This window comes from Polypterus senegalus, chromosome 17 (genome assembly GCF_016835505.1).
Source record: "Polypterus senegalus isolate Bchr_013 chromosome 17, ASM1683550v1, whole genome shotgun sequence".
In the NCBI taxonomy this organism is placed as follows: Eukaryota; Metazoa; Chordata; class Cladistia; order Polypteriformes; family Polypteridae; genus Polypterus; species Polypterus senegalus.
In genome coordinates, this window is record NC_053170.1 from 27,301,163 (window position 1) to 27,315,572 (window position 14,410).

A 14,410-nucleotide genomic window follows, 5' to 3' on the forward strand; every position below is an offset into this window, starting at 1 on the left:
TGGTATAAAGGACCCCCGGTTGGGTTTCTTCACACACTTCTACCGAATAATTTGTTGGCTGAAAATTCTCAGTGTTAGTGTGTCAGAGAGAGAATGTGCAGTGTTGTTCATTATGGCACTCAGTTATGTTTTGCTTTAATCCTCTCCTTCTCTCTGACGTCCAGGGGTCATGAGTGTGTCCCATAACTAAGTCTGCCCCTTTTAATTAGCTTGTTGATTCTGCGGGTCTCTCTTGAATTGATGTTACCAGCCCAGAACACCACAGTGTAGAATATCTCACTGGCCATCAGAGAGTTGTAGAAGATGTGAAGGATATCATTACCCACAATAAAGGAATGCAGGTTCCTAATGAAGAAGAGTCTGCTCTGCCCGGTCTTCTACAGTTTCTCTGTGTTACGAGACCAGTCCAACCTGTCACTGATGTGGACCCCCAAGAACTTGTATGAGTGGACCACCTCTACATCCACTCCCTGAAAAGTGACCAGACACAGAGACTGTTTGTTGTGACAAAAGTCAATGACCAGTTCCTGTTTTGCTGATGTTAAGATGCAGATAATTCTCAAACAAACTCTCCCCTTGACTCCTCTCCTCTGTCTGTAGTTGTAAGTGTTATTGATATCTTTGAATTCAGACCATACATTAGTAATAACAAAAAATACAAGCAATGAGGATTTGGGTAGATTCTTAATAGAAATAAATTATCAAAACAAATACAGTAACAAATTTTACAGCTTTTTCATTTTCCTAACATGCATATTCCATTGCAGGATTGTGGAGTCCTGGACATTATCTTGGCTACAAGGAAGGAGGTGACGGAGGACAGATTGTCAGTCTCTCACATGGCACACACCTACATTCACTTGCACAGGACTAATTTAGAGCTGGCAGTTAACCCAATATGTGTGTCTTTGTGATGTGAGAGAACAACTGGTGTGGCAAGATAAAATGAACATGGAGATGATGATAACATGCAGAACCTTGACCAAGATCTGAACCAGGTCCCTGGAGATATAAGGCAGAATTTTAACCAAGCCTTTACAAATTAAACATTTGTCATACACCCTAGATCTCGTGATATTGTGAGGTTTCCCCAGTATTCTTTTAAACAGAATATTTAATCTGCATTAAAAAATAATTAGCAGTTGACAGAAACAAAAACAAATTCAAATACTGCACACGTATCATTTAAAAGCTTCAGTGGTAGCAAAAATTCATCATGTCACTGGCTAGGCAGCTACAGGAAACGGGCATTTCCCTGACAGCTATGTAAAAGTCACACTTGCAGCTCACTACATTTTTACAGCTAGCTGGGAAACGCCCTTTAACACATAATGAAGAACAAATCTTAAAGGAAAAAATTCTGGGAGAGGTGTTCCAGGTAATCATGAGACGGCATCAGCAAGCCATTAGCTTCCACTACAAAGACCTGATCCTGACGTGCTGAATTATTGCATCTTACTAAGCAGTTATTGTGTAACAGAGCTCCAAAGTTTTTTCTGAGAAACCGATCCAACAATAGGCGTGAAGTTATTAGAGCAAACACAAATCTTTATAATAAGAAAAAGGAGGATCTTCTTACTTCTTGAATAGTAACCTCAGAGAGAGGGTTTGCTTCTGGTTATTTACGAGTGACATGTAAAACACAACGGTGTACAGACCCTGATGCGGTATTTTTAGTTCTGTGTGGGTTGTCTGTATGCATTTTCTAGGTGGTGTGTCCTTATGGAATGGAAATACATCTAACAAAAAAAAAGTTTATTTTATATGGGACCATTCAAGATGAACTTCAACACCAGATTTAATATGTGCAATAAATCATGTTTTTGACAATACGCATACATCACTAAGTTTTCTCATAGTTGCCCTTGGAGCCAGTGGTTCAGGCGGAATTTGTACTTTTACTCAATACGAAGGACATTTCTGATATTGAATTCTATTAATGATTATTGTTTTTTTAAATTACAGTAAAACTGGGAAGATGAAATGCCAATTTTAAGATACTCCAAATTCAAGGGGGAATCACTGTAAATATTTTTATGCTCACATCACAGAGCTCAAGGTCAGAATTAAAGGCCATGTATTAGAAATTCAGAAATTCTTCAACATGAAGGTTCATATACAGGGGATTCACAAAGTATTCAAACCCCTTCAGTTTCTGTACACTTTTCTATGTTGAAGATTTCATTTAAAGGATGGATTTATTTGATAAAAGACAAAACATGCTTTCAGAAAGGTTTGCAAATGTATTAAAAAATATTCTTCTTTTTCATCCATCCATCCATTATCCAATCCGCTATATCCTAACAGCAGGCTCAATCCCAGCCAACACAGGGTGCAAGGTAGGAAACAAACCCCGGGCAGGGCGACAGCCCACCGCAGGGCACACACACACACACACACACACACACACACACACACACACTAGGGACAATTTAGGACCACCAGTGCACCTAACCTGCATGTCTTTGGACTGTGGGAGGAAACCCATGCAGACACGGGGAGAACATGCAAACTCCACGCAGGGAGGACCCGGGAAGCGAAGCCAGGTCATCTTACTGCGAGGCAGCAGCACTACCACTGCGCCACCGCGCCACCCTTTCCTAATTCTCTGTGGAGCTGATGTGCTTAATCAGCCTCCTCTGTGCAGCTTGGTCCTGTAAACCCTCACACATCAGGCCCTTTTTCCTTCAGATCTTCTTTTATTTTATCCATCCACCTCCACTTTGGCTTCCTTCGCTTTCTCTTCCCCTGTACTTCCATTCTCATCACTCTTTTGCCCATATATTCATTGTGTCTTCTCACCACATGTTCATGCCACTTCAGTCTACTTTCCAGTAATTTCTTAGACGTCTCTCCCACTTTTGTTGAACCTCTGATTGTTTCATTTCTTATTCTGTCCTTTTCGGTAACTCCACCCATCCATCTCAACATCCTCATTTCTACCACATTTAACTTCTTCTCCTGCACTCCCTTTACTGGCCATGTCTCAGTTCCGTATATCATTGCTGATCTTAAAAACCTTACTGCTAAACTTCACCTTAATTCATTGATCACACAACACTCCTGATACCTTCATCCAATTGTTTCCTCTACACTGCACTCTAAGGATTATCTCCATATCTAAATTTCTCTCTTGGGCTACCACTGATCCTAGAAATTTACACTTATCTACTCTTTTCAATGGCTCCCACTGCAGACTAACTTCTGAATCCTGATCATTAACACTCAGATACAGTATTCTGTGTGCTTCCTATTTATCTTCAACCCTCTATCTTCCAAAGCCACACATATACATTGTGGCGCTGGAAGGACCAGGGGAGGGAGCATATCCAGAACATTACCTCCACTGGAACACTAGGTGGGAGCCCCCCTGGGCTCCATGAGACTTGGAGTTGGATACAGCCCTGTTGGGATCTGTGGGCGCTGCCAGGGGGTGCTGCAGGAGCTGCTGAGCCCTTATGGGCAGCTCTTCTGCCACACACGTGTATTATATATATATATAGACATCTAATAAACACAAGACAAATAAATGGCAGGCAACAATATGAATAGCCTTCTATTTAGACAAGTGAAGTCGCATCCTCGCCTCGACAACTAAAGTGCCTGCTGGCTTTTGTTCCAACCAATTTCTCCATTTGATGTCAATTGTTGTTGTTAATTGAACTTCTCATTTAATCAGACGGCTCCCCTCAGCTCTGTTTGTAAACTCGGAAATTAATAATAATGTATTTATTACTATACCTCTCTTGCAAATTCAGAGAGATGTTTTTCACTGCACATGGAGTGTATTGTGTCTTCATTTTTTGTTTCTGTTCTTTTTTAGTTTCATTTGCTTGTTAAGATTTTTAGTTTTTTTTAATGGTGTCTTTTTTAACCAATAGGCCATTAACAATGAGGTTTCAAATTACAAGTTTACCACATGCCAACCAACTAACTTCTATTTTAATCTCTGTGTGTTCCTCATCAAGTATCTAGTTTATTATACGTTTAAAAATAAAAAACAAGATAAACAATTACAGGTTTCTAATCCTGCCCTGTACACAAAAAATGATTTTCTCAGAAAAGTAAAATGTATTATAGGAATGCCAAACTGAACCAGAAGCAGCGTATCTAATTAAAGGACACAAAGGATGGTTTCTAGTTTTAAAAATGGCTAGAGCAAAAGCGTTCATGACTAGAACTGGCAAGTCCACATCTGGAGACTAGAGCCATAGCTAACGCCCAGGACACACTGTGCCCCCCTCCTCAAAGTGACTACCACATTGGACAAGTTTATGAATTCAAACCCTACGTCTGACCTCCTGTGTGACAATGAATCAGCCATTTCACCTGCCAGTGATCAAGGTGTAGAAGTCTAAACATAGATGTTCTGCACCTATAATGAGTATGCCACATCGGAAACAGTTTAAATATTGCCGATCTTTAGAATGCCCTTGCCTGGCTGGCATCACCTAATTTCTTAATCAGGAACCTAACAACCAAATATCCCCCGGGAACAAATACAGTTAGTCTGTTAGTTTGTTAGTTCATTAGTTTGCTAGTTTGTTCTTTCCTTCTATCTGTCTAGTCTTCATGGATTTTGAGGTTACTATGACAGTATTTGATGTGGTACTCTATGACATAAATGGAAAACAAACGTAGCTAAAGAGCTACATATCAGCTGAAGAGACGTAATGCTTTTTTGCTCAGTTTGTAAGGCTACAACAATCACTTTAAGTAAGGATTAAGTAAACAATTAAAGGTTTAAGGCAGAGACAATACATTTCTGAAGCTTACATACAGACGCAGTTCATCTACCAGCAGGCTATATCAGCGTCACCTGGAATTACACAGAAAGTCCGATTAAACTGGCACGATTAAGTAGCTCAGCTTTAAGCCGAGACACAATTGTAGCGTTAGCTCCAATGATGGCGGAGTCAGAAGAGTGTTAATCAGAGCCCAAAATCATTTCATGTCTGAGAAGACTGGCATTACAGATTTGACAACATACATCTAAAATATAATATAACAACATAATATAATATACATTCTGTGTATAATATTGCACTGTTTATTCAATTGTTACTTTAGATAGCATACTATAATCCTGCCCCGAATGCTTCTTTCTGATAAAGGGACTCTATAAAATATAAACTGACTTAATAAAAGACACATGCAGAAAAATTTTAATTACATGGAAACAGAGTATTTACAAATAAAAGCAACTAGTCTAAGAATGTTAGGAGATATTCAAGCTTCATTTATTTTTTTATGGACCATACATCGTTGTTAGACATCACAGGAGAATGGAGTTCTTTAACAACTCAGTATTATGCAACTTTAACCCAAGCATGATCTCAGGACAAACCTGGATATCATTATACAGTAGTTTATAAGGATCCTAATCTCCAAGAATAGTAACCGCGTAAAATGTATGTATCTATGGGCATTTCAAAACCTTTGAAGTTACAGAGAGGCACTACACCAGGCAAAAAGACAACTCTGCATGGAATACGGAAACGTTCTGCGGCTGTATAAATATATTTCAGAACAAAAGGCCTTCAAAAGCTGATAGATCATTCTATAGCACTGTCTTTGTTTCCTTTAGCTAACATGCTGTGATTGAAGTAGTTATATAAGCACAAAAGAACAGAACCAAAACGTTATATAAAAGTCTAATTTTAAACAAAATCACTTTCATTTATTACTTTCGTTCTCCCAAATTTTACTAATTTTTACACCCTGCCCGGTCCCTTCCTTGTGCCCAAACCTATCAGCAAAGGCTTCATACCCCCTGCCACCCTGAATTGGACTTTGTGGGTTTAGAAATATTATGTTCTGTTAATCCTTCCTTATTCACCCATCCATATTTCAAGTCTGCTTATTACCGCAGCACTCAGCTGAACACATTAACAAACACTGGAAGGGCTTGTATTTGACCCCAAGGCCCAATGGGTGCACACTCACATTTACTGCAACTGGACACACGTCAATCCAAACTGCGCCTCTTTTCGATAGAGGAGGAAATACAGTATGACCGTTTGGAGAAAATACATGTGGACACCAGTAAAATGTGCTAAATCATCAGAAATGGTGATCATACCAGGATTTAAACCCAACTCACTGGAACTGTGAAGAAGCAGCAGCATATTTGGTTACAGCAGAAGTACTGTACCACAATGTGCATTAGTGTGACCTATGAGCTAAGGTGATAGGCTGTAAGGTACACGGCTTTCAGTTCATTCTCCCACCGCTGATTCAGTGCCCACCCAGATCTAGAAATGTGCAGGCCAAATTACAAGCTGCTGGGTGGCTCCTAATGGTTAGCATCGTCCACATCACTTAGTCAATCATGAACTGTATCTCTGCTCCGCTTAAGTAAAAACAGAGACAAACATACTGCAGTGCTAATACAGACTAAAAATGCAATTTATAAAAAACAATGTATTATGGGGCTAAAATTCCTATTAAAACTAATGAAAAACAGTCTTGAGGTGCACAGAGCATCACTAATTTTCTTTTCAATTCAAAAAACAATCACGGAGGTATAAGGAGACCAAGGTCTGTGTCCTACGTCGTGTCTGCTTGGAGTTTGCCCGTTCTCCTCATGTCTGCATGGGTTTCCTCTGACAGTTCAAAATCATGCAGGTTAGATGGACTGGTGATCCTAAATTGGCCCTACTGTGTGTGTGTGTGTGTGTGTGTGTGTGTGCATGTGTGTGCCTTTGTGTTCACCCTGCGATGGACTGGCATCCTGTCCAGGGTTTGTTCCTGCCTTGTGCCCTGTACAAGCTGGGATTGACTCCCACATTCTCCGTGACCATGTTCAGGACTAAGCAGGTTGGAAAATGACTGATGATTGACAAAAAACAAATCCTAAACACCAAAATGAATGCTATTCAATGTACCAGCAAACTAATAAATGTACAAATAAATAAATGACACTTGATTAATAACATAATTTGACTTATTCTGAGGAGGTAAAGAGTTTTGCTTTAAGTGGCTGAAAGCTTTGATGTGGTGTGTATTCCAAACTGGTGGAGGTATGATGATCAAGATTACATAATAATATGAAAAAGGAGTTTAAACATCCTCTAAATCCCACAAACTACAATGCTAGAGGTTTGCCTGAAAAACAATAGGCGCTAACCACCATAGAAACTTTGTTTTCAGGAACCAATGAGTTCCTGTGCGATGGAGACTCGGAGCCACTTTTGCGTGTTACACTCCCAACACAAATTTGTAACTGTAACTTTAACAGCTCGGACAGTAAAGAAATATTGTTATTCAAAACTGAAACTATTAATGATTATACATTTTACTTATACAGGACCTTTCCCCTACTCAAGGATATCACATGTACATTGTCAAAACCAAAACCAATGAACACAGAAACATTTCATTGATCCCATCTAAATATGAGAAACAGCATTCCTCACTACAGCTGTTTTGAGAGAACTTTGTTATTAACACTAAGCCTTCATTAGTCTAGAGTCTATTTCCAGCTTCTGCTTCAGCCTCACTGCAACTTTCCATCTGTAGATTTAAGAGATGGCAGGCCCTCACTTCACACTGCTTCCAGATAATTGAACATAAGTTTGATGCAAATGACAATTTACAAAATAAACAACTCATTAATAACCGAGGACGGCAAAGGTTGATTTGTTACTTTCTCTGAGACTGGTGTCAGAAACCCACCTCTCACAAACTAGATTGGTTCCCATCTGTTTAATGTCTATCATCACGCACGCTTCAAGGAGATAAATTGGAATATTTAATAGACATGAGGAGGGTACTGATATGCATCAACTGGACCAGAAAGGCAGGGAATGCCTTCTTGTCATCAACATTGCTTAAGACATTTTTAAAAATACGAAAATAGTGCACTTCCATTTGTCATTTCACCCTACTTTCTCCTGTTTCATTTTCAAGCGCAGAATAATATACACATTTACAAGTACATCTCCACATCCATATATCTATTGGTTCTGCCTAATCACAGGTTCATGCTGACGTGGAGCCTATTCTAGCAGGATTGTGTTCAAGTGAGGAAGCAGCCCTACATTTACATATCACAATAAAAAATAAAACTAAAAATAACAAGCAGTCAAACACAAAATGATACAGTGCATCCGGAAAGTATTTACAGCGCATCACTTTTTCCACATTTTGTTATGTTACAGCCTTATTCCAAAATGGATTAAATTCATTTTTTTCCTCAGAATTCTACACACAACACCCCATAATGACAACGTGAAAAAAGTTTACTTGAGATTTTTGCAAATTTATTAAAAATAAAAAAACTGAGAAATCACAAGTACATAAGTATTCACAGCCTTTGCCATGAAGCTCAAAATTGAGCTCAGGTGCATCCTGTTTCCCCTGATCATCCTTGAGATGTTTCTGCAGCTTCATTGGAGTCCACCTGTGGTAAATTCAGTTGATTGGACATGATTTGGAAAGACACACACCTGTCTATAGAAGGTCCCACAGTTGACAGATTATGTCAGAGCACAAACCAAGCATGAAGTCAAAGGAATTGTCTGTAGACCTCCGAGACAGGATTGTCTCGAGGCACAAATCTGGGGAAGGTTACAGAAAAATTCCCAATGAGCACAGTGGCCTCCATCATCCATAAGTGGAAGAAATTCGAAACCACCAGGATTCTTCCTAGAGCTTGCCGGCCATCTAAACTGAGTAATCGGGGGAGAAGGGCCTTAGTCAGGGAGGTGACCAAGAACCCGATGGTCACTCTGCCAGAGCTCCAGAGGTCCTCTGTGGAGAGAGGAGAACCTTCCAGAAGGACAACCATCTTTGCAGCAATCCACCAATCAGGCCTGTATGGTAGAGTGGCCAAACGGAAGCCACTCCTTAGTAAAAGGCACATGGCAGCCCGACTGGAGTTTGCCAAAAGGCACCTGAAGGACTCTCAGACCATGAGAAACAAAATTCTCTGGTCTGATGAGACACAGATTGAACTCTTTGATGTGAATGCCGGGCGTCACGTTTGGAGGAAACCAGGCACCGCTCATCACCAGGCCAATACCATCCCTACAGTGAAGCATGGTGGTGGCAGCATCATGCTGTGGGGATGTTTTTCAGCGGCAGGAACTGGGAGACTAGTCAGGATAAAGGGAAAGATGACTGCAGCAATGTACAGAGACATCCTGGATGAAAACCTGCTCCAGAGCTCTGTTGACCTCAGACTGGGGCGACGGTTCATCTTTCAGCAGGACAACGACCCTAAGTACACAGCCAAGATTTTAAAGGAGTGACTTCAGGACAACTCTGTGAATGTCCTTTAGTGGCCCAGCCAGAGCCCAGACTTGAATCCCATTGAACATCTCTGGTGAGATCTTAAAATGGCTGTGCACCGACGTTTCCCATCTAACCTGATGGAGCTTGAGAGTTGCTGCAAAGAGGAATGGGCGAAACTGGCCAAGGATAGGTGTGCCAAGCTTGTGGCATCATATTTAAAAAGACTTGAGGCTGTAATTGCTGCCAAAGGTGCATCGACAAAGTATTGAGCAAAGGCTGTGAATACTTATGTACATGGGATTTCTCAGTTTTTTTATTTTTAATAAATTTGCAAAAATCTCAAGTAAACTTTTTTCACGTTGTCATTATGGGATGTTGTGTGTAGAATTCTGAGGAAAAAAATGAATCTAATCAATTTTGGAATAAGGCTGTAACATAATAAAATATGGAAAAAGTGATGCGCTGTGAATACTTTCCGGATGCACTGTAGATGGTAAGGGGTGCAGCCAGTGCTATGCTAGGTTATTTTGTGCCCTAGGCCAAACTTATTAGTGTGCCAACTGACTGTTCGGTAGCTAATCCATGTGGCTGGAACACACACACCTTATGATCTGCACCCTAGGTGAATGCTAATTTGCCTTAATGGTGGCACTGGCCCTGGATGCAGCATAGAACTCTGGGCCCTATACACAAATAGTCTCTGTGGCCCCTTCCTCTCAAAAACAAACATTTCATTCCAGGCTTTGAAGCTCATAGTGGGCCGCGGGTAATCATTACCCTTTTATCCCCCACTACGATGCCCTAGTACATGGCAAGATTATGCTAACAGCTGTTACCCTAAAGGAATACTCCACTCAAAAATTATACTTTTCTCTTTTTTATACATTACGTACCCCAGTGTAGTTTGTGGGGATGGCCAAGAAAAATGGAGAACAGAGATAAACTTTCTGATAGCACGGGTGTCTATGAAGATCAACGTTGGACCATAGCAAACAATAATAAAATGTCCATGAAAAACTCAAATTAATCTCATAACATAATCCACATTTCAAGTCATCTACTCTGATGTTCAAAATAAGGAAAACGCATGTAATTTTGCTAAAATATTGTTAAAAAAAATTAGGAAACATATTGAAACAGGATCAAGCTTTTGAATTTATGACCCTCCTGTTCACCTCATTCATTGGTTAAGAGTCCTGTTTAAAATTCAAAAGCTCAGTCCCATGTGAACGCTCTTCCACTACATGCACTACTGTGATTTTCCTTAAGTATTTATTTAGTAATATTTTAGCAAAAATGTACGCATGTTATGAGCATACAACTCGCTAACTGACATGTGGAATATGTTTCTTTCATTCTTTCATGGAGTTTTTATATGTGGTCCAGTGTTGGCCTCCATAGATGCCTATTCTATTAATGACAACAACATTGATTTCTATAGCACATTTTCATACAAATGATATTAGAAAGTTGGTATCTCTGTCTGCCATGAAAACGTGAGATTAAAACATTTTGTCAGGCATCACTACAAACTACGTGGGGTAAGTAACATAGAAGAAAAAAAATCATTTTTGGGTAAAGCAGTAGAAAGTGCCGGGAGAGTGTAATGATGCAGGTTCTTGCTCCATACTCCCTCTTCCTTTTTGGGAGCCCTTGAACCTGACACCGTCGGTAATGTAACCAGATGAGCTGGACAATGAGGACACCACAACGAAGCAAAGGGAAAGGTGCAAAGTGCATTTAAAATCAACAAATCCAAACAGTGTTCAAAACCAAGTGCAGTGCTTCTAAAAGTCAACAAATAAATAATCCATTAAAATAGTGAAAATGTGGAGGTTGAAATAAATTCTTTAAAAATGAGGTTAAAATACCCCCTGGAAGTAGTCCTTTAAAAACAAAACCCTTCTTCTCCCATCCGGGCCATGCACCACGGACGTCGCCTTACCTACAGCTGACCTTCACCATGTCCGGATACCTTCCGTCCTCTGGCTGCATACGACAACTTTCCCGGACCAAGACTTGGGTTCCACCAACGGCCATGGTGCTCATGTTGGGGTTCCGATCCCAAATCTCCGTCTCCTGCTGCCTTCCCAGTCTTATGCGGCAAGCCATCCTCGATCGTGGTCACTCCTGCTCCTCTGTAAAATTCAGCAGGAGTGACCCAATCCGTCTGCACTCGGGTGCTGGCCAGACACCCCGCTAGGGCTCACTTCACCCAGCTGCCTATCCTTCTTACAGCAAGCCTGCTCTCACTCACTCTCTCGCTCACACCGGCTCCTTCACTTCTCCAGCCTTCCTCTTCTTCCCACTAACCTCCATTCTCTTTTTTCAATCTTTTTTCCTCCCCCTGCACTTGTGCTTCTCCTACTTATAATGGGGACGTGGCACAGGTATGGCGATTAGCAGCTCCTGGCATCAATTACGGATACGGACATTCCACACCTGTGCAAGTGAGGAAACGGCAGCACTACATCGGATTGGAGAACCGCTCCAGCCACACCACCACACCCAGTCTTTAAGCTGCGAGTATGGTGATTTATTTATTTTAAAAGCTGGCCTTTTCTTTTAAGCCGCAGACACCCTATACCACAGAGAGTCTATAAATATGGAGTTTGGATGTTACCACTTTGTATCAGTTTTTATCCAATACTCTGGTGCTCCTCCAACAACTCTATTCCTATATGTTTTTGTGTGGCATGCAATGGACTGACATTCATCCAGGGGTTGTTCCCCACTGGCCACTTTATAGTGAGCAATTCTTGTCATTTCAGCAGAAATATGGGTGTAAATTTATGTTGACTTTAAAACTGATGCCGTTTTTAAACTTCTGAGCAGTGCACACCACATCGATCATCTGCAAGAATGTGAGTTATCTCTTCACTTTCAATTTAAACAGGAGGGTTTCCCATGAATCATGGGCAAGTACACTTTAAGATCATTTTCATTTGCTTAAAAAAATTGTTGAGTCAAAAATATGGACGTGACCTGACAATCCTGGTCTAAACCACAGAGCAGAAGGAGCTATTACTCCTTGGGTGTACTGAGACATTATTAGACTTGCAGGATTTCAACAATTATATTATGTCCATTTCACAATCCACCTTGGTCAAACGGTCAGATGTGTAATTTTGTCTCATTGTGAAACAGGTGAATAAGTCAGCACTACATTAGCAGCATAGTGGCGCAGTGTTTAGCTCGGATGCCTCACAACTACAGGGGTCCAGAGTGAAATCTTAGTAACTGTTTGTGTGGAGTTTATAAGTTCTTGTCCTGTCTGCTTGCGCTTTCTCAGTATACTTGGACTGTTTGTGCACAGTCATTTAAGGCTAACTGAACGCTCTAAATTGTATTAGTTTATGTAAGTGTGCCATGTGATAGACTGGCACTCCATTGGTCTTGCACTTAATGCTGTGGGAGTTGACCTCCTGTGTAGCCATATTAATAAAGGTGGTAGGAGTCTTTCTGATATTTGGATCATCTGCTTGGTTGTATATTCCCTGTAAAAGGAACTCCCTCTCACTCTCCATACAATGAATCCATAAAAAATATATATAAATACTCAGGAATGGTTTGAAAGTACTGAGTGGTATCTAATAAATAAAAGATAAGGTGATTATAATTGGGATAGGCCTCTCCAGAAACAGTGAAATTATCTCACAAACTGTATCAGTGATCTCAGATGATGATTGCAATGCAGCAGGAAACGGAGGTGATCTACAGTACCTGTACTTGGAATTAGGCATATCAGGGAGCGACACTCTCAGATTCTCAATCCTGACTGAAGTCCAAAAGGCGGGAGCTGAAAAGTCTCAGTTTGCCAACAAACTGTGTTGATGCTGTCCTTAGGACTGTAGGGGGGGAATTCGGGGACTCATCATCTCTATACCATGGATGGGGAGCACTGACATCTGAGACTGGAACAGTCTAGGAAGATTAGAAAGAATACCAGAAGAATCATTATTATTTACTACTGCAGTATGAGTTTGTATGCTGTCCATGAGCTATTAAAATGAAAAATGGTTATATTTAACTATTTTTTACATAGTCACAGTCCAAACAAGATTCTTTACATGTTTTACAGCTCTGTGATAGCCAGTGTGGTGTGCTGGCTGTTAACGACACTTCAAGCGAGGCCCACCAAATCAACAAGCTGATCAAGAAGGCAAACTCAATTATGGGACCCACTCTGCACCCACTGCGGGTAGCAGTGGAGCAGAGAATGAAAACAAAACTGAGTGCCATTATGAACAATGCTGCACATCCCCTCTGTGACACACCAGCACTGAGGACTTTCAGCAAATGAATTATTCAGCAGAAGTCTGTCAAGAAGCCCGACTGGGGCTCCTTTATACCAACAGCAATACACCTGTATAATGATTCTCTGTTAAAGCTCTCTTATTGTTAGCCAAGTCAGAAGTTTTGTATCTTTTTTGTAATTCTTGTGTCTTTAGGGGGTTGTCATTGTTGTTTGTTATAATATTTCTGTTTCTTCAGATTCTGTATAATCTAAATTTATAAAGCTATCAATCTACGTATGTACTGATCTATCTATCGTGCCTGCAGGTACAAGTCTAACCCAAAAACTGATGGAAAGAAGACAAACACAATTCGCTACCTCCATTTTATTCTTGTCAGAGTTACAGTAGAGTGCAAAAGTATGCAATCCCCTTGGCAGTCATCATAATTTTCTGTATGACAAAAAAGATTTGTACACATATTTAACCTTTCAGTATTTTTAATGCAAACTCTTGTGCTGTAACAATACATTTCCAAATTCCTGTAGATATTTGACTGAAGCAGATAACCTCGAAAGTTAGTGTTTGCAGAAGTACTCAAGCCCTACACATTAATACTTCACTGAGAACCCTTTTGCTGCAACATCAGCCTTCATTCTTTTGGGTAAGTTATGTATGTTCCATTTTTGGAGGAGTGTGTCATCCCCCATTCTTATTGTCAGAATTTAAAGAGATCTTCTAAGTTGGTGGGGTGGTGCCTCTGGACAACAGTTTTCAAATAGTGCCACAGGTTCTCAATAAGGTTAAGATTGGGGCTTTGACTTGGCCATTCCAAAACATCCACCTTTTTGTTTTTGAGCCATTCCAGTGTCACTTTGGCCTTACGCTTTAGGCTCATTGTCATGTTGAAAGATGAATCTTCTCCCAAGCCTTAGGTT

At 40.5% G+C, this 14,410-nt stretch overlaps 1 protein-coding gene across 4 annotated transcripts in view; it reads right to left on the reverse strand.

The window, feature by feature from the left end:
* Window positions 1-14,410, reverse strand: part of LOC120517927 (transcription factor HIVEP3) — a 512,318-nt gene that overhangs the window by 302,515 nt on the left and 195,393 nt on the right. For all 4 annotated transcript variants that reach the window (XM_039740449.1, XM_039740447.1, XM_039740450.1 and 1 more), the window contains one exon: window positions 12,961-13,161. The gene's annotated coding sequence lies outside the window, so the exon portion shown is untranslated. The remainder of the gene's footprint in view (window positions 1-12,960; window positions 13,162-14,410) is intronic.